Genomic DNA, 24,852 nt, shown 5'->3' with positions numbered 1-24,852 from the left:
AAATTGGAGCCTCTGAACAAAATGAACCTTTCAAAGGGCCAGATTCCTTTTCATGCCCAGTAGGGAAGTTTGTGCAGTTCTAGCTCAATAGAACTGAAACTGTTGGTGATTTTTCTTGCACATTTATCAATATTTTCTCTCTTGCTGTGTTCTACAAACAACATGCTGGATCATCTGCACCTGAGTCAAGAAACTGGAATTTTGTAGCACTGGAATTCAGCCTGCTGACATGAAAAGCTACAGTTTGGTCCTGATTCATAAATACCATAGCCATCACTTGATAACTATGACTTGAAGTGATGATCTGCATGAGTTAATGAGTCAACACAGACTGAACACTGCAGGAAGGATATCCTAGCATTTATTACTTCAAATACAAGGCTTTTCAATTGGCTCCAACATCTAGGTATCAGTTGTTAAGTATCCAAGTCATCAAGCATAGAGAAATCAAGCAACATGCATGTGAAAACTGGGCCTTACCATGGCTTTTCTATTGTGCTGGCAGTAACTTTCATTAATGTTTTTTCATAACAATATCTTTACCATTTTTTTCTTTATCTATTTTATAAGAATTTTTAAAAATAAACGTCTATCGCACCTTAGAATTCAGTAACAGCCTCGTCTTTAGCTAGAGCATTAAGAATGTTCACTATTACATTTGGGAGATAAACCTGAGCTTCAAAAAGAAAAAATCTCAAAGAATTCACTCTGTGATCATAATCTAGTATGCATATTTTATGTTACTGATTCAATAGTGTCTATTACCAAGACTTTGAAGTACACTCCACCCCATCTGCTACCCAAGGTAGAAATCAGTTTTTTAAAAGTTTAAGACATTTATTTAAGAAGCAAATGCATTATCCAGTAATTACTTTAAATTACTTAACTAAATTGACAGAATGAATTAGCCATTGTATGTCATTAAATAGTACTGTAAAATTTCCTTGTTCTTTAAATAAAAGTCAGTTAGTTGCTTACATTTAAAATAAGGCATTCTTGTTCTCATTAGCGAAGCAAAATAAACATTATCTCACAGTCAACTCCGCAGTTTTTAAGTGCATGGTTTTTTTCTTCTGTGATCAGACTCGCACATATTATGAACACATGGGACACTTCAGCATGCCCCAATTCTCCACCAGCATACACAAATACAGGGCCAGTGAAGGCATAGCTGGCTTCCTACAAGAAGCACAAGAATGTTTTTGATGGAAGGTATCTACATTTTTCAGAATAATCCTCATATTCTGTGTTGAGTATCAAAGTGCTTGACCAGGAATGGAAGCACATTCCACATACCACCTTTAATCAAGGATAAAGTATTCTAAAGCAACACTTCTCAAACTTGATGAAAACAAACGTCCCTAAGAGTCCAGCCCTAAAGATACTTTGTCATGTGACAATAGCCAACAACTTTAACCTGGGATGCACTGGTTGTGAATATTGCTGAAATGGAAGCTATTACAGGCAAAGCGGCTTCCTTTAGAAAATGGAAGTCTTGTCTAAATGAGGAAAACAAAAGAAACAAAGTTTGGTAAAAGAAATGCAAGTAGACAATAAGAGATGGGGAAAGAGAATTTGAGGATGCTAAAAACATAAAAATCAACAACAGGAGGCTGGCTAGAGAGGTGGATGGATCTCTGGACATCAAAGAAGACAAATGTGTGCTAAAGGAGGAAAAAGACTGCAGAGAAGCGGAGTGAATTCCTTGTATTTGTTGTCACAAAAGAAGATGTAGGGCAGGAAGGAAGTTTGAGGAACAAAGGCAAATAATGGTGACAAGAGACAAAGTTCTAGGCCTTATTGACAAATCAAAAGATGACAAATCACCAAATCCAAGAGGTTTTAAATAACTCACATGTGCAATAGCTGATCTTCTAACAAAAATATGTAACTTGTCCCTAATATCAGCCTCCATACCTGAGGACTGGACAGTGACCAATGTAACACCAAGTTTTAAAAAGGGATCCAGCAAATTACAGGCCACTCACTTGGATAACTTTATAACAGAATTAGACAAAATAACAAAGAATAGCCATCATGAATAGCAGCCAGTGATAGCCCTATGTTCTACCACCACTGTTGGTGGCAGCCTGCCTCTGAATACTATTTCTTGGGAATCACAAGTGGGGAGGTCAGGTCCTGCTTGTGGACTTGCCATAGGTGTCTGGTTGACCACAGTGAGAACAGGATGCTGGACTAGATGGGCCTTTGGCTTGATCTAGGAGGGCTCTTAGATTTTTATGTATGTATTGTTATCAGCATGGGGGCTGGGATGGATGATTCCTGTGGGTCCCCTTTCCAGCCTCTGATTTGGAATCCTGTGCCTTGGAATGAGGAACTCTCTGCTGGTCAAATGAGTCTTTTGTTAACCAAATAGATTGGCCAGGTAAGATAATGGGCCGATCAGTTGCCTAGCAATGGTGAATGGGCCAGTGAGACCCTTTTGTCACTGAAACTCTTCAGGAGAGGATTCCCCCCCCTCCTGGAGCCCAGCAGACAAGCCCAGCAGACAAGCCCAGGCTTGTAGTTTGAGTTGTGTCTAGAGATTTGCTGGAAACTGAAGGCAGGCAGAGAGAGACTGGCTCTCTGCACCATGGCATTTGGGGTGCCTCCAGTAACCCAGATGGAAAAGCTGGATATTGGACTGCTGATGCATTGAACCCCCTCCATCTCAAACTCAGGTTGGAATGTGTGTAAATAAATAAACCAGATTTCATAAAGACACCGCAGTCTCCGCTGACCTTCCCAAAGGAAACCAAACCCTGGAGGAGCGCAGGGACCCCGGAAATCTCACCGCTCAGAGATTGGGGAAGGCACACAACAGTATTTTAGTTGTGGATTTTTATTCATTTTATACAGGAACTTCAAAAAAAATACAATTATGTGGCGCTTGTAATAATAATATAAGGCTTGCTACAGAGGCATATAAAATGGCTAGAACAGAGTATAGTAACTGCCATTATCACAAAACCCATTTATTGGATTTATTAGTCACTTGTTACCTGAAGGTCTCCAAGTGAATTACAACACTGTTAAAAACAAAAGTAAATATACCATACCAGAAAAACAAAATAATAAAACAAAAACACCCACCTTTGGCAGCACACTAATACAAACATCATTTCAGTCTATCAAATGCCTGGGGAAAATATATGTTTTTACCTGGCACCGAAAAATTGTCAATGAAGGTGCCAGGCAGATCTCACCAGGGAGCGCATGACACAGATGGGGAGCCACGACTAAAAAGGTCCTCTTTCTTATCACCACCCTCCGACCCTCCCTCAGAGGAGGGTACCTGGAGAAAGGCCTCAGATCTCTCTGGGTAGGTTCCTATCAAGACAGACATTTCAGAAGATATTGGGGTCCTAGCCATAAAGAGTTTATAAGTCAAAACCAGCACTCTGAATTGGAGTCAGAAGCATACAGTTAGCTAGTGAAATTGGAACAGAATTGGTGTTATATGATCTGTTTGCCTTGAACCCATCAACAATTGGGCAGCTGCATTCTGCACTAATTGACGCTTCCAAACCATTTTCAAAGGCAGCCCCATGTGAAGTGCATTGCAATAATCCAACCTGGAGGTTACCAGAGCACAGATTACTGTAGCCAGGTTATCCCTCTACAGGTAGGGTTGCAGTTGGGCCATCAGCCTAACCTGATGAAAGGCACACCTTGCCACTGAGGCCACCTGTGCCTCAAGCAACAGCAATGGAACCAGGAGAATGGATCCCTAGCCACTGACATACTTGCAAATGAATTTAAAAAAAGACAACCATGAATGACTACAATAGGTATGGGTTAACAGAGAGAGTAGTAAAAATATTTATGCCCTGATAACTTTTCTTCAGCTCAGATTTGTAAATGCTGATTCACAGAGGCCTACTGTACCTAGCTAAGCAATATCATATTCTTCCAAGTTCGCACCATGAACTGGGAAAACTGGACATCTGAATCACCTGCCAGATCACATTCCAAAATTATGCACACTTCACAAACCTGCAATGTATTAAAAGCTCATAGGACATGTATTTTAATTTATTAACAGTGAGGCATGTGTTATTTTGTCATTCTGAACTTGTCTTACAGACAGGGCTGTGGAGTTGGTATGCCAGACCTTCGACTCTGACTCCTCTATTTTTCTACTGTCTGACTCCGACTCCTTCATAAATGGCAAATGTATATTAACTAGTAATAACAAATTTACTGTAGTAAAATGGTAGCACAAGGCATTTCATCACCACCACGTGAATCCAGAGCTTGGAAAAGTTACTTTTTTAAACTACAACTCCCATCAGCCCCAGGCTGCAACCTTTCCTCGTAAGGGAGTCGCTCCATCCCCTTGATCATTCTGGTTGCCCTCTTCAGAACCTTTTCCAACTCTTAATATCCTTTTCGAGATGAGGCGACCAGAACTGTACACAGTATTCCAAATGCGGCCGCACCACAGATTTATACAATGGCATTATGATATCGGCTGTTTTATTTTCAATATCTTTCCTAATTATCGCTAGCATGGAATTTGCCTTTTTCACAGCTGCTGCACACTGGGTCGACATTTTCATCGTGCTGTCCACTACAACCCCGAGGTCTCTCTCCTGGTCGGTCACCGCCAGTTCAGACCCCATGAGCGTATATGTGAAATTCAGATTTTTTGCTCCAATATGCATAATTTTACACTTGTTTATATTGAATTGCATTTGCCATTTTTCTGCCCATTCACTCAGTTTGGAGAGGTCTTTTTGGAGCTCTTCGCAATCCCTTTTTGTTTTAACAACCCTGAACAATTTAGTGTCGTCAGCAAACTTGGCCACTTCACTGCTCACTCCTAATTCTAGGTCATTAATGAACAAGTTGAAAAGTACAGGTCCCAATACCGATCCTTGAGGGACTCCACTTTCTACAGCCCTCCATTGGGAGAACTGTCCGTTTATTCCTACTCTCTGCTTTCTGCTTCTTAACCAATTCCTTATCCACAAGAGGACCTCTCCTCTTATTCCATGACTGCTAAGCTTCCTCAGAAGCCTTTGGTGAGGTACCTTGTCAAACGCTTTTTGAAAGTCTAAGTACACTATGTCCACTGGATCACCTCTATCTATATGCTTGTTGACACTCTCAAAGAATTCTAATAGGTTACTGAGACAGGACTTTCCCATGCAGAAGCCATGCTGGCTCTGCTTCAGCAAGGCTTGTTCTTCTATGTGCTTAGTTAATCTAACTTTAATAATACTTTCTACCAGTTTTCCAGGGACAGAAGTTAAGCTAACTGGCCTGTAATTTCTGGGATCCCCTCTGGATCCCTTTTTGAAGATTGGCGTTACATTTGCCACTTTCCAGTGCTCAGGCACGGAGGAGGACCCAAGGGACAAGTTACATATTTTAGTTAGCAGATCAGCAATTTCACATTTGAGTTCTTTGAGAACTCTCGGGTGGATGCCATCCGGGCCCGGTGATTTGTCAGTTTTTATATTGTCCATTAAGCTTAGAACTTCCTCTCTCGTTACCGCTATTTGTCTCAGTTCCTCAGAATCCCTTCCTACTACTTCCAATCTACTTTGGTTTGATACCGAAACAAAGATAGTCAATAAAGAACATTAATACACCCTATTAAGGCTATCTATTATGTTAACTTGTATTGTGAAGGAATATATGGTATGGCATTTGATAGACTTACTTTTAAACATTCAATATGCAGAATTCATTTGTTGGTAATTATGCATATGTTGTACAAACCAAAGGCTCAAGATGAAGGAGGAACTTCTGTGACCCTGAAATGTACTGTATAGTCCTTAGCTTAAAAACAAAAAAGCCATTTATTCTTATTTTCTAATCCATCTTTGGTACTGTTTGCAAGATAACACTGGGTTTGGTAGACAAATAGCCTGACTGAGCATAAGACAGTTTCCTATGTTCCTAATCACCATTCCCTCAATTTCCGAAGTTCAGAGTTGAGTGTGAATCCTCTAGATAGCCAAAACAGCACCAATCACATACAAGATGGAGGTCTCAGCAGGCTTAAGAGAACCCAAACATTTATAGAAGTACAGAAAATATTCATGGGGAATAAATCCTAACAGGATGAAAAACTTACACACAGCCCAAAGACGACTGAGCACACTCAGTGGTCATGGAATGCTGACTGCTGAAGGCAGGGAGGGAAAATGGGAAATCAGGTAGAAGGGATAACGAAATGGAGAATCATGGAGGAAGGTATGGCTGACTGACTGGAGCATCAAACAAAAGCACTCTACGCTGCAACATTTTCGTTTAGTGAATAAGAAAGCTATATGATCTTGTTATCAAATAAAAATGCCCTATTGAAATTAGTGGCCACAATAATACTATTAAGATGTATGAGTGTGTTTCAAAGCTTGGCCTTCGAACATACATCTTAAGCAATCCCTCATGGATATCTGTAGCTCCCCTCACCCCAATGTTTTAAATTGTCTAGATGAATACTTTCACTTGTCTAAACTAAATAATATATTCACTGATAGGCAAAAAAACCCTTGCTGTTTAAGAACGTACCTATAGTCAACAGGTATTTCTATCAAACTTTAAAAAGCAGGGAAATTGGGCAGCTATAGTGAATGCACCAGGGGAGCAGGAGACCTAACCTCCTCTCTGAGCCTGCCCTACAAATTGGTAAAAAGGCAAACACAATTTGCGTTGGTCTTTCACATTCCAATCCATTTCCTGAGTAGCTTGGAAAAATTTGGTAACATGTGCCTCTGACCATGGGGAGGGTGGGGAGGGGAGGAGGAGAAAAGACAAGGTATGGGGGGGGGAGGGAGAGGAGGGGGAGGGGAGCAGGCAGGCAAGTTCGATCATTTGCATACTTATTGAGTTCAGTGGGATTTACTCCCTTGCAGTCATGCTTAGGATAGATGAAACTGACCATGGGGGGGGAGGAGGAGGGGCAGGAGAGGGAAGAAGGGGGAGGGGATTGGAGGGAGAAGGAGGGGCAAAGGGAGGGGCAGGGAAGGGGCAAAAGGGAGGGGATAGGAGGGAGGAGGAGGAGGGCAGGTTTGATCACATGCATGCTTTTTGAGTTCAATGGGATTTACTCCTGTACAATTATGCTTAGGAAAGGTGAAACTGACCTGGGAGAGGGGCAGGGAGGAGGGACGGGAAGACAGAAGGAGGAAGGATGGGGTAGGGAGGAAGAGGTAGGGGAGAGGGAGAGGGGAGACTGGGTGGGTGGGCACTGGGATTGAAAGTCCCTTTCCTTTCCAAAAGGAAAATATTGTGAACAGTATCATTCTTTTTCAGGGATTCCCCACCTTTTTATGCTACAGCAGGCACATGTAGTCTCCCACCACCTTTTAAACAAAAGCTCTCACTGGCCACATCCACATCAGACCTTTATGTCTAAACAGTCATGGCTTCCTCCAAAGAATCCTGGGAAATGTAGTTTGTGAAGGGTGCTAAGAGTTGCTAGGAGACGTCCCATTCCCCTCACAGAGCTACAATCCTCAGAAGAGGGGTTGATTGTTAAACCACCCTGGCCACTGAATCTCTGTCAGGGGAATAGGAGTCTCCTCTCAGCACCCTTCACAAACTACACTTCCCAGGATTCTTTGGGAAAGCCATGACTGTCTAAAGTGAAATAAATGTCTTGCTTGGGTGTGGCCCCCTGATTAGCCAAGCCAAACAGCTGTGAGTCTGGCTTTTAGAACACTGACAGTTGGTTCTTACTGAGCATGCCCCGCGTTATCATAGGCTGCCAGCCAAAATTTCTTAAATTAATTAAAAATCAGCCAGGCATTTTTAAAACTTTTAAACTGCAGAAGATTACAGGTACTCTGTGAACATGGCTGATTTTTAATTAATTTCAATAAATTATTAGACCACTGACAGAAAAAAGTTCAACAGGGGTCTGGATTTTTTTCCTCGTTTTACACTTTGAACTCTCTATTCTCTCTGACTGTTTTGTGTATCGCCATGAAAACTTAGAGGGTTGTTAAGTACACATTTCTGAGTCCAGGGCTATAAGTTTTGCGAGGTTTTGTTTTGAAATGAACTTATGGGAAGCAGAGGAATTGCATGGGGGGTATTTTCAATTTAACATTGCGGAATGCGAAAAATCTATGCTGGCTATAGTATACAGCAACTCTTGTGGCTGTATAATTTGAGAAAGATAAGGGAGAAATAGAGAACTATCTGTTATGCAGTTTGTATTCCTATCTGCATAAAAGTCTGGGAAAACAAGCACTAACAGTAAATAGTGGGGGGGGGAGCCAAACCTGCAGAAAGGATAAAACCAAAGTCTGTGATAAAAGTACTAAAAGATCCCCTGGGATATTCTATGACTGAGTTATGGAGCTGGTAATCAAAAAATTAACATACAGATCAGTTAGACTATGAATAATTGCTGGGGGTCTAACTTTCAGAAAATAAAAAAATATCTTTCAGTGGGACATAGGTTTAAACACTCTGTTCTGTTAATTTGTCATTAACTGTAGCACTGCAGGTTCTGTATCTCCAGTTGGGCTGATGCGCTATACTAAAAGTATATGCTTTTAGCGCAGTAAAATAACAAGAATTTTGATCCTTGGCTGAAAAATGAGAGAACGGCTACTTTACAGAATCCTATAAAGATGTCATAAGATGCCAATTTATTTGAAAAATATGCTAAAGAATGGAGGCATTAAAATTCAAGGTGGCAAAGGCTTCATCAAAGAGAATCCCTGTGTTCTTTCTGAATAACAGGCCCTTTTAATAAAAAAAAATACTTTTCAAGAAATATTACCCATTTTATTAGTCTGAAAGTAATTAAGGTTGATATTCTAAGAACAGTTACTTGTGAGTAAGCCCTATTGGACACTATGGAACTTACTTCTATGTAAACATGCACAGTACTGCACTGATAACCAACATTGACTTGCAGGTCTGCCAGATCAATTAAAGAAATTTGTTTAAGTGTTAAGAATATGGTGGTTCTCTGATGTAATAGGGAATTAATAAGACAGTGGCCTGCTTTGTACAGTAGTGAGCCACAGTTAACCACGCCCACAACCCTAATTTGTTCTTGGCTTTTTCCTGTAATTTGTTTATACAGAAATAAACCATAAGCACTGGTTCACACATAACACCACACCAGTGCTCGTTTGTTTGTTCCCAGCACAGCAAAAAAAGGAGGAGTTAGAATGATTTGAGCATGCAACTTCACATTTGTTCATTCCTGATAAGCCATAGTTTGTTTGGCTTACCATTATGTGCAAACCATGTCAATATTAGATGGCCTTTTCTTCTAACAATTGTAAGTTTTATTTAAGTAGTAAGGACACAATCTAACTGCTATTTGCGCCAAGCTGAGAGGAGTTGGATATGACAGCAGAAGCCCCTTATCCTGGCTCAGCCAGGGGTCCATTGAGGAAGCCCAGCTCAGTGGAAAGGGAGTTGATAGAAGCCGGCCTATGGCCTCAAAAAGGGGAGTTCTGGAGTGGTGTCCGAGGAGGGACCGCGGGGGGAGACTTAGGCCACATCGCATATGTGTTCGTAGCACTACTGCAAGTCCCAATCCAGGCAAAAGTTACACCAAGAAAAAGGTCGGTCTAAGAAAATATTTGCAATGGAAGTCAATGGAAAGAGGCTACTTCCCAGTAGGGGTATTTGTGAAAGCCAGCTTTTACTTTCCTGTCCCTACAGGGACAGTTTTTTATGTTTCTTACAAACATTACAATAATTGATTTTGAGTTTCAGTGTTTCAAAATAAAATATCATACAGAATGAAATTACAATGTACCATTTGTAATTCAGTAATATGAGAGCACTGGACAGGGGTCTGATTACTTTTACAAGGCACTGTATGTATGTATGTATTCATTCATTTAGCAAGGAAGGAAGGAAGGAAGGAAGGAAGGAAGGAAGGAAGGAAGGAAAGAAGGAAGGAAGAAATCTACATTAAGGTTTTGGTAATATGCACATTTGCTTAAATTTGATTGATTGTATAGTTAAAGGCAGATGATATACTGACTAGAATTCTTTAATCAGATGACAACCTTAACACTAATAAAATAAAATACAGAAGAATTATTTTTCTGAGTATATAGTATTTTCACCTACACCATGGAAATAAATTGGGAAATATGTATACTATGTAATGACATTTAGAGCTTTATAAATGCCCCCACGGTGTTACAGTGTAAGTATTCCCATTTAGTATTATCCTAATGCACAAATTATCGCATTTCTGCAGTAGCTACCAATCCTCATGGAGAAAATAAAATCATCTCTAGTCTTCTCTAGTAACTTACATCAAATACTCAAAAATGTTACAAGCAAGCCTATATATAAAAGACAAAATGAATCAGAATTCTCTGTGATTTATACTTTGGAAAAAGTATTATTCACATATTTATAGTAATATTACAGTCCCATGATCTGAGCAAAGCCTCATACAACACTGAATGGACAATGCCCAATTGTTGACTCCTGTCTCTTCTAATGTCTAATTCTTCTTAAGTCTCTCATAACATTGTGTTTTATAAAATATAGTATGTTTTTAAATAATATGCACATTATTTAACAAACTAATCTGCATACCACAGCAAATGTGTGTGCATATGTTGCCTGGTTAAAGACACAGCACAAGTACCTCAAGCCACAGTGCAGAGGACAGACAAAACATCCAAATTGAATGTTACCTACACAGTTGATATTAACTATAATCATGCTTATTTTGGATTGTGATGACAGACAATTATGAACTCCATGGTGCCGAAATGAACTTTATGATCTAATAATGGGTTTAATCTGTTGGAAGTGGGGAAAGAGCAACTCCTGTTTTGTTCTTTTGTTTAAGCTCCAGAAGGGAGATACTAGGGTCCTCCAGATGGATAAGCTTGTTTACCTTTACCTGCAATGCTCTGACTGACACTAGACTGTTACATCTTTAGGGAAACTTACCTGCCCCTCCTCCTTCCGCCTTTTTCACTTCCTTTCCTTCTCCGACTATCCGGGAGAGAGGAGACATCCCTTTGTCTCTGCTCTCTCCAAGCATGGGGCTAATTCCTACACCTGGGCATTATGCCTCCAACTTAGTTAGTTAGTTAGAACTTGGTATGCTTTTCTATCTACTATGTATTTCTATAAATAAAGTAGCTTTTCTTATTTTACTAAGTTTCAAGTCTCAGTGATGCTGAAGCATGGTAAAAGCTTGCTGTCTTAGGTAAACGCACACACACGCTGGCACACTCGCATTTCAACATCTGCTGTTACTCTGCTGCTGTTGTGATGCTTTAAACAAAATTAAGCACACAAATTACACACAGCTCAATATAATCAGAGGGTTGTATCCAACACTGTGCAAGCAGACATATTGACACAATGGGACTTCCCCTTCCATTCCTATATCCTGCAGTCCCTCCACATGCCCTCAAAATCTGCTCAGGGGGTCCCCAATCCTCTGGAGCAGATGTTGAAGGTACACATGGGGTTGCAAAGAGGAAGGGGAAGTCCTGTGGTGCAAGTGGCAGCACTGGATACAATCCAGATGGTGTCTATGCTGTGGATGTTATTTTATTATGATTCAACAGAAGGAGTCATTAATCTGAAAGTCTGAATTGGCCTTAAGGCTTGCTAAGGCAGCAGCTAAGCATTTATTTATATAAATATTTATATCTCGCTTTTCATCATATGCCCCCCTTAAGTGGCTAAAGAACAAAATAAAACAGTATCAATCAAATCAAATCAAAACAACAAAAACAGCATCAAAAATAAACTTTGGGGATGAGATAGCTCCAATTATTTTTCTGAAGGCTGGGTGGGAAGAGAAAAAGTCTCCTGACATGGAGTTGCAGAGCTTAGGTACATCATCAAAAAGGTCCTGGCCTCTGTACTCAACAAGCACACCTTAAATGGAATATAAGAAGTTGCCTCATCCCAAATCAGACCATTGGTCCATTTAACTCAGGACTGCCTACACTGACTGGCAATCATTCTCTAGCATTTCAGGCAAGGGTCTTCCCTACCCTGAGATGCTAGGGAGTAAACCAGGAATATTTTCCATGCAAAGCATATGATCTAACACTGAGAAGAGCTATTCCCCTTCCCTTGATGATAAAGGCACACACAGCAAAACTCCCATGGAAAAGCTATGCAAATGCAGCCTTAGCCACAGCTTGCCCCTTCAGGAACAGGGTCTAGTTCAGAAGCACTCAGCAACCTGATATTTCAGAGGGAATGCTACCCCATCCAGAACAGGCTCATTTGTGAGTTGGCTTTCCTACTGACAAAAGAACCTCTGACTTTAGATTAAGTCTCAGATTTCTGGCCCATCATAGCCTCCAAACACTAATTTGGAGTTTCAACTGCCTCCCTAGCATCTGGGAGAGGTGGGTACTACTCATATATTTGATGACACCATAGTCCAAACACCTCGACAACCTACCCCAGCAATTTTTATGTAAATGCTAAACAGCATGGGTGACAAGATGGAATTCTGTGGTACCCCACAGGGTTAGGGCTAGTTCCCCAGTACCATATTCTAGAACCAGTTCTCCAGCAACAGCAGGAAAATTCCAGCAAGGTAGTTCAGAAGGATACCATGGTGGTATCAAAAGCTGCTGAAAGGTCTAGAAGAACAAACAGGTATGTCCAAACTCACATATCCAGTTTCTGGTGTAGGTCATACATCAGAGAGACCATAATATAAAATAACATAATATTGTTACAAAATCATAGCAGGATTGGACTTCACAGTAATAATGATGGTGGTGGTGGTGAATTGGCTAGCCAGAATTTGTTGATCCTGGACTATATACACTGTATATTTCAATTCCATTTTTAATTTGTATACTCTACCAACCCTGCCCAAGCTATATGTTTATATTCAACAATGCAATGACATTTTTACGCCACAGAGATAGTAAAGTAGAGATGAGGATGACAACTTTACAGCACGTCACCAGGCCACAATGCAGAACAAAAGAATATGCAGTGCACAGGAGTGACATTTTAATATTCTAGCCCTGTTGCTTTTTATAGTGATGTAGCTGCATGAAGACACCAGCTCACAATGGGAGGGGGGGGAGGCTTCATATCTGCAGTCATACCGAGTAATATTTATTTATTTATTTATTATTTGATTTATATCCCTCCCTTCCTCCCAACAGGAGCCCATCAATAACTAAATTGGGCATCTTAAGTATACTTAACTTGGAAGAAAATTTACTGAAATCAGTAGGATTTACTTTCAGGTAAATCAATTTTTGATGAGGCCAGCAAGTCAGAAGCCACTTACTCTGAGACTGCAACAAAGTTGTGGCTTCTAGATAGTAGCTAGATCCTATGCCAGCACACCTAAATCCAAGGAAGTCATCAAAAGGTTACAGGTACGATTCTGTGTACACTTACTCCCAGGGAAACATACATTGGATTGGGCTGTAAGGCTGTAATCTTCTGCAAGCTTACACAGGGTTAAGTTACCTTTAGTCCTCCTATTCCTTCAAAAGATATTAGCAAGTGGTGATGCTTATCTCAATGGAATGAAAATATTGTCTGCTGATTTTTGTAGAACAATGGCTGTTAAAAAGTATAAGAGCAGGTAGCACTAGGGCTTGGGTTTTCTTTCTGACCTGTTTGGAACCCTGCTTGGGAGTAAGCCCTGCTGAATGCAACTGGGACTCAATTCCAAATAAACATGCATAAGATCAGGCTACATGGTTGTAGTCCCATACATACTTACTTGGAAGTCAATGAGACTTCATTCCAAATAAACAAGCACTGTACAGTAGGGTCCCACTGATACAGCGGGTTACGTTCTGGACCCCCACCGAAAAGCGAAAACTGCTGAAAAGCGGAACTCATTGAATAGAATGGTGCGCGACGCCCGAAAACCTCTGTAAAAGCAGAACAAGTGCCGTATGAGTGGGGCTTTAGTCTAATTGAGACCACCGCATTAGCGAAGCGCCATAAAGTGGGGCCCTACTGTAACAAGAACAAGGCTACAATCCTTCTAACAGTTAGGGTTCTTACAATTTAACAGAGGCCCCAATGGGATCTTGAGCAGCCTACATGTGCCTGCCACACAAGAAAGATGTTTCACAACACAAATATCTTAGGTCTTGTTGACATAGGCATTTCTTGCTTTTTTCCTCTCTATGTGACTTATGCCCCAAAATGCAACTACACAGAGGTTACATCATGTGGTAGTAAAAGAACATGAAAGTTAGCAATGATGCCCACAATCACATTTTTAAAGCAACAGATTAACTTAGATATGTCCTAGACCACATCTGTACGGTCATACTCTTGTAGGCCGTGTCGATCAGTGAAAAGTAAATAAGCTCCTTCATCCATCCTACAAAGTCTTTTCAGTGGTGGCTCACTGGCTCCACACATGTGGAATTCTCAGCGCCACCACCCCAGGACTATGCTTGGTGCCCTCTCTTGCAGCCTTTAAGTGAATGCTAACTACTACTTTATTCCACGTTGTTGTTTTGAATTGATTGCATTGCTTGCTCCCTATACATCGCTCTATCCGATACTGGTTTTGGTGTTATTTGTTCCAATATTTTTGTATGCTGCCTTGTGAAGGCTGGCCCTAAACAGTGGCATAAAAATAAACAACAAATTCAGTAAAATGCCCTCAGGCAAAAACCCTATTTCCGATACAAGCATATATTGAAAGGGATGGGTGGGCAGGGGGGATTACTTATTGCACGTTATTGGCTTTGCCTGTTGCCTTCTTAAAGAGTAACATCGGGTTCAAGTGCAATCATTTGCACACACATTTATCTGGGAATGAGCCCTCTGATACATACTGGGGATTGCTTATGAGCAAACATCCGTAAGATTGCACTGGAATCCATTTTACATAATCTTAAGAGTTGCCATCGTTGAAAACTGTTGCATGGCAGGCAGAAATACAGCACTAGAATAAAGTTGCTCCCATCACTGCATGTCCAGGGGTGGGCTGGGAGCTGCAACTGTTCATTTCTAGCTTAATTGCAACTGTCAAAGGCCTACACAGAGTGTCTGCAGGGGAAACAGGTGGCAGCCCCTGCGATCTTTTGAATATATGTGCAGCCAAAACAAGTAATATGGAAATGAAATTAATTTCAACTCATGAAGACCAAAGGAGTGGCATTTTCCCCTCCTTTATTCTAACAAACCCTCAAACTTCAAACTCTCAGAGAGAGAGAGAGAATCATTCTATGCATGTCTACGGGGAAATAAGCCCCACTGAATTCAGTGGAATTTGTTCCCAGGTAAGTGTGTTTACGGGTTACATTGGATGGCTGTGAGGTTGCCGCAGGGACGCTTACCTGAGAGATGAGGGAAGAAGAGCAAGTATGCCTGCGGAACCTGCGCTAGCTTTCCTCCGATGAGGAGGCGAATTAGTGGCGCAAGGGGGCCTAGCACCAGCATCAGCAGATATTAAGGGAGGGAAGAGACAGGACGACGAAGGTGGGGTGGTTTGCGCTCTGCCAGGCGCCTCTGGCGCTCCGCAACGGCTCAAAATGGCGGCGGGCGCAGGAGGAGCCCTGAGGTGACGATAGGAGGGACCGACTGCGTTCTTCTCCCGCCTCGGGCACTACATGCGCGCTCTGCCGCCAAGGGTTGAGAGATGCCCGGGGCCAAGTCTTTCCCCGAGGGTGTGCCTCTCTTCCTGCCATTCTCCCAGTCATGGAGGAAGGAATGGTGAGAAAGGCTTTGTAGGGGTGGTTTAATTTTCCCTCAAGAGACGTGCCAGCGGCCGGCGCGCTCGCCCTGTGCCTTGTGTTTCGGTTACCATGGTTACTCAGTGGCGCAGGAAGAGTGCACAACACATGCTCAAAGGCTGCCGTCATTTTTATACTCTTTTCAGACCTAAGGCCAGGTATAAAAAAGGATTTCCAGAGCAAAGTCCCCTAGCATAAATAACTCCCGTCTCGTTGGAACACGTAAATTGATGGCTTCTGTCAAAACTAGATTTTTTTTAAAAAGGCCTGTAATAGGTTTGGCTGATGATTCCTTGTCCCCACTCACCTCACAAACTGATGGCTTCATACTCAAGTTCACTTAACACGGATTAATTACTCAAAGCCACTCTGCTCCCTCTTTTGTACTTGCAGTTTGGCGCAGGAACAGGGAAAGGCAGAGATGGGTTTATTTCTCTTTGAATATATACCTAGCAGAGCTTGGAAAAGTTACTTTTTTGAACTACAACTCCCATCAGCCCTAGGCAACATGGCCACTGGATTAGGCTGATGGGAGCTGTAGTTCAAAAAAGTAACTTTTCCAAGCTCTGACAGCCACATCCATTTATATTTCAACTAAGATTGCTTTATGTACACTTTAACACAATTATCCTTGTATTAATTTGGGGAAGAGCCATAGCTCGCTGCATACAGAAGGCCCCAGGTTCAATATCCAGCATCTCCATGTAGGGCTGGGAGAGTTCTCTGTCCGAAGCCCTGGAGAACCCCTGCCAGTCAGTGTAGACAATACCGAGCCAGTTGGACCAATGGTCTGATTCAGTACAAGGCAGCTTCCTAGGTTCAACCCACACACACCCACATACACACACCTTAACATATTAATGACAATGAAATGGAAATGGACTGCCTTCAAGTCGATCCCGACTTATGGCTACCCTATGAATAGGGTTTTCATGGTAAGTGGTGTTCAGAGGGGGTTTACCATTGCCTCCCTCTGAGGCTAGTCCTCCCCAGCTGGCTAGGGCCTGCTCGGCTTGCCACAGCTACACAAGCCAGCCCCTTCCTTGTCCGCAACTGCCAGCTGAGGGGCAACTGGGCTCCTTGGGACTATGCAGTTTGTCCACGGCTGCACAGGTGGCAGGGCACGTAACCCCTGAGCCATTCACTGTGGGGGTGATCTTTAGCTGGCCCTTTACACCCAGTACACACGAGCGGGGATTTGAACTCACAGACTCTGGACTCCCAGCCAGGCTTTCCTCCCCACTGTGCTATACCAGCTGTCATTATAGGTATGAGCAATTAAAAACTGGGCCTTTTTCTACTCTTCATTTGCATGCTTTTAGCTGGACTAGAGATTCTGATAAACATTTTAGATAGTAAATCATAATCTGGGGTGTAATCATTCAAGGTTCTGGGAGGGTCTTAGACCCCTTACCTTTTGGGGGGGCAGGTCCCAGTAGGGTCCCTAAGTCTCCAGTCTCCTATGCGCCAATCAGCATGAAACAGGAGTGTGTTGGCGACACAGAAGAGTCCGAATAAGTGTCAATGGCAAATAAGTCCTGCTTCAAAAAGCCAAGACAAGTTGTGGAGAGTGAGAATTCATTAATTGTAGAAGAAGAAACAGTGAATCCTGATTATAGCATCCCGTCTACATCATCAAGCAGTTTGGTAGCAGCAGGAAATAAATACGAAGACACTGAATTCAGTAATTCAAACAATATTTTTTGACAGTGAGAAAAGACAGTCAAATGATGACAGTAATAGCGAAGTGGAAAGTAGTATTCAAGCCTGGCCAGATTATTCTATTATTTAGAAGGTTGTATTATACAGCCACAAGATTGGCTGACATGCCGCAATGTTAAATTGGAAATACCCCCATGCCATTCTGATGTTTCCCATAAGCTCACTTCAAAACAAAACCTTACAAAACTTACAGTCCTGAACTCAGAAACTCGTGCTTAACAACTCTCTAAATTTTCATGGCGATACACAAAACAGTCACAGAGAATCAAGAGTTCAAAGTGCAGAAAGAGAGAAAATAACCAGACCCCTTTTGGACTTTTTTTCTGTCAGAGTTCTCATAATCTGTTGAAATTCATTAAAAATCAGCCATGTTCACAGAGTACCTGTAATCCTAATACTGACCGTGCCCCATACTCTGACCTTCATCTTCTGCAGTTTAAAAGTTTTTAAAAATGCCTGGCTGAGTTTTAATTAATTTAAGAAATTTAGCATTGAACTCAATGATAAAGCCAGACATGCTCAGTAAGAAACAACTGTCAGTGTTCTGCCAGATTCACAGCTGCTGGGCTGGCCTAATTGGGGCCACACATATACCAGACCTTTATTTCACTTTAGACAGTTGTGGCTTTCCCCAGAGAATCCTGGGAAGTGTAGTTTGTGAAGGGTGCAGAGAGGAGGCTCCTATTCTCCTGACAGAGCTCCAGTGGCCAGAGTTGTTTAACAGTCAGCCACTCTGAAGCTGTGTGAGGGGAACAGGGCATCTCCTAGCAACTCTCAGCACCCTTCACTAATTATACTTCCCAGGATTCTTTGGGAGAAGCCATGACTGTCTAAAGTGAAATAAAGGCCTGGTGTGGATGTGGCCAGGGACAGCTTTATATTAAATTTGGGTGGGAGGCTAGATGTGCCTGCTGTAGAATAAAAAGGTAGGGAAAACCCTGAAAAAGAATGATACCGTTCAGTGTTTTCCTTTTGGAAAGGAAAGGGACTTTCCCTCTGCCCAGTGCCCATCTATCTAATCTCCTCCCCTTCCTTCCTCCCCTTACTGCCCCTCCTCCAGGTCAGTTTCACCTATCCTAAGCATGATTGCACAGTAGTAAATCCCACTGAACTCAAAAAGCATGCAAATGATCAAACCTGCCCTCCCCTCATCCTCCCTCCTATCCCCTCCCTCTTGCCCCTTCCTCCCCCTTCCTTCACCCCTCCCTTCCCCTCCCCATCCCCTTCCAATCCCCCCTTCCCTCTCCTTCCCCTTCCCTCCACCCTCTGCACATGTTACCAAATTGTGTTTGCATTTTTACCAATTTGTAGGGCAGTACAATATCTCAGAGAGGAGGTTAAGTCTCCTGCTCCCCTGGTGCATTCACTATAGCGCCCCAATTTCCCTGCTTTTAAAGACAGAAATGTCTGTTGGCTATAGGTACATTCTTAAACCGCAAGATTTTTTTGCCTGTTAGAAGATTTGCCTAAGAATCTGTGACTATCATAAAGGGATCCTGCACTTCTGAATTTTCCGCTATGCTACTGTTCATAATCTGATAATTAGTTTGGATTAATAATTTATCATAGTATACCAGGATGTGGTGCATGTGCATATATGTATGTATAAATGACATAGGAATGGAAGTTCCCTGGATGACTATGGGTCAATCTCTCAGCCTAACCTACCTCACAGGGTTGTTAGTGGAATAAAATTGGGAAGGGGATCATCTACTTTAGTGGTCTTCAATTGTTCCACATCCAAGACCCACCTCTGACTACCAACCTGCAACATGGGACCCACTTTCACATTTTAACTTTTGATGCCACATGATGTCACATGTTTGACAGGAGGATTGCTCCACCTACCTGTCAAGGTTGCTCCACAGAGTGGGAGCAAAAAAATGAGTTCGTGTGGTGGTGGTGGGCTGGACCTTCTCTTTAAACCCCCCACTCAACCCCCTTTAGACTAGGCTAAACCTCACCCACCCACTCAACCCCGTTATATCTGACTAAGCTTCTCCCTTTTCCCCACTCACCTAACCCCCTTTAGACCTGGCTAAGGCTTCCTCCATTTCCCCCCTCTCTTTAGACCTGACTAAAGCTCTGTGGTGTAGTGGTTAAGGTGTTGGACTATGACCTGGGAGACCAGGGTTCAAATCTTCACACAACCATGAAGCTCACTGGGTGACCTTGGGCCAGTCATTGCCTCTCAGCCTCAGAGGAAGGCAAAGGTAAACCACCTCTGAATACCCCTTACCAAGAAAACCCTATTCATAGGTTCATCGTAAGTTGGAATCGACTTAAAGGCAGTACATTACCATTACAAAGCTCTGTCCACTTCCCCCTTTAGACCTGGCTAAGCCTCCCCCCATCCCATGAGGAGGGGGGAAGTGAGGGAGGGAGACGAAGGCGGATGATTCAGGTGAATCACAAGGAAAACTCAGGACAGGCCGGGGCAGCTCCTCAGCAACTGTCCTGATACCTGCTGCTTCCCTCATCATCATCCACTGCTGAGCTTGCAACAGCATCAGTAAGGCAGGCAGCAGTGGTGCAGCAGAGCAGAACAGTTGCTGTGGAGCTGCCCCAGCCTGTCATTAGTTTGCCTCCATGGCTTGCCTGCACCAACCCTGCCGCCTCCCTCCTCCACTGCTGTGATGAGCTGTGGAAGCTTCCCTGGTGGTGGTGGGGAGGCTGCAGGACAACTCCTTCCCCTGCAGAGGAGGCAAAAGTGAGACCCACCTTTGTGAGACCCACCTAGCATGCCTAGCGACGCACCCATAAGTTGAAGGCCTATGATCTACTTGATCTCCATGGAGGAAAGGTGGGTAAAAACTAAATAAATGAAGTGAAATGGTAGTTACACTGGAGTAGTCCCATGCAAAAGGTGTGTGCTCTTATGCACATGAAACAGTTCAAAGATTTATTATTGATATAGCATAGAAATATGTATAACTGCATTGTAGACAGAGTGAAGTGGTCACCTCAGGCAGACCCCCTTGTGTGCCCTCTTCAAGAAAGATTCCATATGTGGTGTAAAGATGAGCGAGAATTTTGATTCAGTTTGCATTTCAAGCTGAATGTATCAGATTTGTGCTTTCAGAAAAATACAAGAACCGTGTGTGTGTGTGACATCATCGGTTAAAGATGGCATTCTAGCCTTTTGCTCCTGTTTAACCCTGAGCTAATTAAATTAAAAAAGCCACTTTAACCTACTGAACTGAATTCAACTTCTTAAATGTAATGAGGATATGAGCCAGTCTTCCTGGAAATCTGGGGAACACAACTGATACACTCACCCAATCTCCATAATTCAGCACTCCTTCCCAGTGACTGACACTGAAGAGGACACAGGCTCAATGGTGCCCAAAAACCAAAAGTCTATTAAGGAAGACACAGATTCAATGAAAGCTATGTTTGCACAATTCAAAAAAGAATTAATGGAGGAATGGCAAATGATTAACTCACTAAAAGAGGAAATTAAGCAGGATTTGGCAAGGGAATGGTGGGCAGTAATCAATCTCCTAAAAGGAGAAATTAAGTCCATGGCAACCACTATCATATCCCTGGTAACTACATCGGAGGAAGCCTTACATCTAGGCCACAAGAATAAGGGCACCATTGCTAAGCTGTGTGATTAGCAGCTACAATTAAAACTAAAATTAGCTGATTTGAAGGATTGCTCCAAATGGAGCAACCTCCATTTTCACAAACCTGATTTGAAGATTTTTCTAGCCTCTTAAATACCTTAATCCCAGATCACACTGTAAAACCAGAGGACTTTGAAAGGGCACATAGAGCACTAAGTGTTAAGCCCAAAAATGGAGGCTGCCCCAGAGATATTATTACAAACTTCCTCCATTTTACCACAAAAGAGCTTGTTCCGAGAAAACTGAGGGATCTTAGAGATACTATAATGAAGGTCATAAAATTCAGATTTACCAGGACCTCAGCAGTGACAGACTAGAGAGGTGGAAGGCATTTAACCATTATATGGAGTAATTGCATGAACATAACATAAAATACAAGTGAGGCTTCCCCTTTAGTTTACTAGTCACATATGAAAACATACAGCACTTAGTTACTATTCATAGAAAGGGATAAGAGTTAATGGAATTCACTAATAGACAAAAAACCTTGCAGTGTAAGAAGATACCCAAAGCCAGCAGATATTTCTATCAAACTTTAAAAAGCAGGGAAATTGAGCGGCTATAGTGAATACACCAGGGGAGCAGGAGACCTGACCTCCTCTCGGAGATACTGTACTGCCCTACAAATGTGTCAAAATGCAAACACAATTTGGGTTGGTCTTTCACAGTCCATTCCACTTCCTGTGTAGCTTGGAAGAATTTGGTAACACGTGCGCAGAGCTTGGAAAAGTTACTTTTTTGAACTACAACTCCCATCAGCCCCAGCCAGCACCATGCTGGCTGGGGCTGATGGGAATTGTAGTTCAAAAAAGTAACTTCTCCAAGCTCTGCATGTGCGTCTGAGCATACGGTGAATGATGGCAACACTTGCCATCTCCAAAGATGGAGAATTATATTTTTGTATGTTTATTGGTGTTCTTCTTACTTTGCTTCTTTCCTGTGTTACTAATGTTTCTACAGAGAATCTAACCTAGAAAATTATGTTTCTCTCATTATTCATCATAGAAATCTGTGTCAAATTTATTTTTTATTAATTTCAAGGCCTTTTTATTGGTCGATGTCATGCTGTTGAAGATAGCCTTTTTTGTTTCAAACTGGAGGTTATGTTCTATTTCTATTTTGGGCACATTAACAGCTGAATCTGAACTGGACTTTGATGTAAAATCAGATGGATTACAATATGTTGGTACTTAAGCAATGACTCCCCCTCTAGGATGCACACCTTAATGTGGTGAGGGGGTTTGAGAGTGTTGAAGAAGCTGACAGCAATGCCGTCAGGAGTTTAGACCAAGAGGCTAGACTCCTAGCAGGATCACCCAAGGTGGAACGGTCAAAGCTGAGACACCAGACTAAGACGCATCCAAACTCAGAGGAAGGCAACGGTAAACCACCTCTGAATATCTCTTACCACGAAAACCCTATGAACAGAGTATCCAAAAGGAAACACGAGATAGTGCTGGAAGATGAGACCCCCAGGTCAGAAGGCACTCACCGAGCTACTGGGGAAGAACAAAGGACAAGTACAAGTAGCGCTGTGACTAATGACGCAGCTGGGTCAAAGCAGAAAGGAAGCCCAGAGGCTGATGCATACAGATGCGAAAGGAGAGTCTGTAGTTGTACGACACACATAATAGGAACATGGCATGTGAGAAGCATGAACCAGGGAAAGTTAGAAATTGTCAAGCAAGAAATGGAATGTATCAACATTACAATACTTAGTGTGAGTGAATTAAAATGGACAGGAATGGGACGTTTTCAATCAGGCAGCTATAAAATATTTTATGCAAGAAATGAGAAATTAAGAAGAAACAGGGTTGCTTTAATAGTGAGAAGCGATGTAGCAAAAGCAATCAGGAGCTACAACACAAGGTCTGAGCGAGTGATATCAGTGAGATTAAAGGGAAACCTATTAACATAACCATCATCCAAGTCTATACTCCAACAGCAAATGCAGAAGAAGAAGAATTGGAGAGATTTTACGCAGAAGTACAGGAAGAAATTGATCACACACCAAAACAAGATGTGCTGATAATCATGGGGGACTGAAATGCAAAAGCAGGGAACAGAGAAGAACTTGGAATTGTGGGGAAATGGAGGTTAGGAGACAGAAATGAAGCAAGAGAAAGACTTATTGAATTCTGTGAAGCCAATAATTTATTTCTTGCAAACACACTTTTTGAGCAACCAAAAAGATGACTGTACACATGGACATCACCAGATGGTCAATACAGTAGGGCCCCACTCATACTGCGGGTTACGTTCCAGACACCCGCCTAAAAGTGAAACCTGCCACACAGCAGAACTCCGTCAATAAAATGGCACCCGACGCCTGAAAAATGCCATAAAAGCAGAACAAGTGCCGTATGAGTGGGGCCTTACTCTAATTGAAAGCCACTGTATTAGCAGAACGCCAAAAAGCGAGCCACCGAAAAGCGGGGCCCTACTGTATAGGAATCAAATAGATTATATAATTGGTAGCAGAAGATGGAGAAGTTCCAAGACCAGGAGCAGACTGCGGTACAGATCATGAACTGGTAATATCGAAAATCAGAGTAAAGCTAAAGAACAACAAAGCAATCATAATGCCAAAATACAATTTAAATAACATCCCAGAAGAATATAAAGATCAAATAAGGAACAGGTTTGAGGATTTAAACTTAGTTGACAGAGAACCAGAAGAACTATGGAGTAAAGTCAGAGACATTATCAGGGAAGAACCCAAAAGGCAATACTTATCATTAAGAAGAGAGAAAGACCTCAATGGATGACTGAAGAAGCTCTTAGAATCATAGAATAGTAGAGTTGGAAGGGGCCTACAAGGCCATCGAGTCCAACCCCCTGCTCAATGCAGGAATCCAAATCAAAGCATTCCCAACAGATGGCTGTCCAGCTGCCTCTTGAATGCCTCCAGTGTCAGTGAGCCCACTACCTCTCTAAGTAATTGGTTCCATTGTCGTATGGCTCTAACAGTTAGGAAGTTTTTCCTGATGTCCAGTCAAAATCTGGCTTCCTGCAACTTGAGTCCATTATTCCGTGTCCTGCAGTCTGGGATGATCGAGAAGAGATCCCGGCCCTCCTCTATGTGACAACCTTTCATGTAGAGTGCTATCATATCTCCCCTCAGTCTTCTCTTCTCCAGGCTAAACATGCCCAGTTCTTTCAGTCTCTCCTCATAGGGTTTTATTTCCAGTCCCCTGATCATCTTTGTTGCCCTCCTCTGAACCCGTTCCAGTTTGTCTGCATCCTTCTTGAAGTGCGGAGACCAGAACTGGACGCAGTATTCAAGATGAGGCCTAACCAGTGCTGAATAGAGGGGAACTAGTACTTCACGCGATTTGGAAACTATACTTCTGTTAATGCAGCCTAATATAGCATTTGCTTTTTTTGCAGCCACATCACACTGTTGGCTCATATTCAGCTTGTGATCAACGACAATTCCAAGATCCTTCTCACATGTTGTACTGCGGAGCCAAGTATCCCCCATCTTACAACTGTGCATTTGGTTTCTTTTTCCTAAGTGTAGAACTTTGCATTTATCCCTGTTGAATTTCATTCTGTTGTTTTCAGCCCAATGCTCCAGCCTATCAAGGTCCCCTTGAATGTTGTTTCTGTCTTCCACGGTATTAGCTATGCCCCCCAATTTTGTATCATCTGCAAATTTGATAAGCATGCTTCGTACCTCCTCATCCAAGTCGTTAATAAAAATGTTGAAGAGCACTGTGCCCAGCACCGAGCCCTGTGGTACCCCACTCATTACTTCCACCCAGTTTGAGAAGGAACCATTGTTAAGCACTCTTTGAGTATGATTCTGGAGCCAACTGTGGATCCACCTGATA

At 42.3% G+C, this 24,852-nt stretch overlaps 1 protein-coding gene across 1 annotated transcript in view; it reads right to left on the bottom strand.

Annotated features, from left to right (window-relative positions):
• CFAP20DC (CFAP20 domain containing) overlaps positions 1–15,622 on the bottom strand; it is a 277,854-nt gene extending 262,232 nt beyond the window's left edge. Inside the window, exon 1 of the mRNA XM_061622079.1 lies at positions 15,270–15,622. The gene's annotated coding sequence lies outside the window, so the exon portion shown is untranslated. The remainder of the gene's footprint in view (positions 1–15,269) is intronic.
• Positions 15,623–24,852: the final 9,230 nt, after the last annotated feature.

This window comes from Rhineura floridana, chromosome 3, assembly GCF_030035675.1.
Source record: "Rhineura floridana isolate rRhiFlo1 chromosome 3, rRhiFlo1.hap2, whole genome shotgun sequence".
NCBI classification, from domain to species: domain Eukaryota; kingdom Metazoa; phylum Chordata; class Lepidosauria; order Squamata; family Rhineuridae; genus Rhineura; species Rhineura floridana.
Note: the sequence above shows the minus strand (reverse complement) of the source record. Positions and strands in the feature narration are given on the sequence as shown.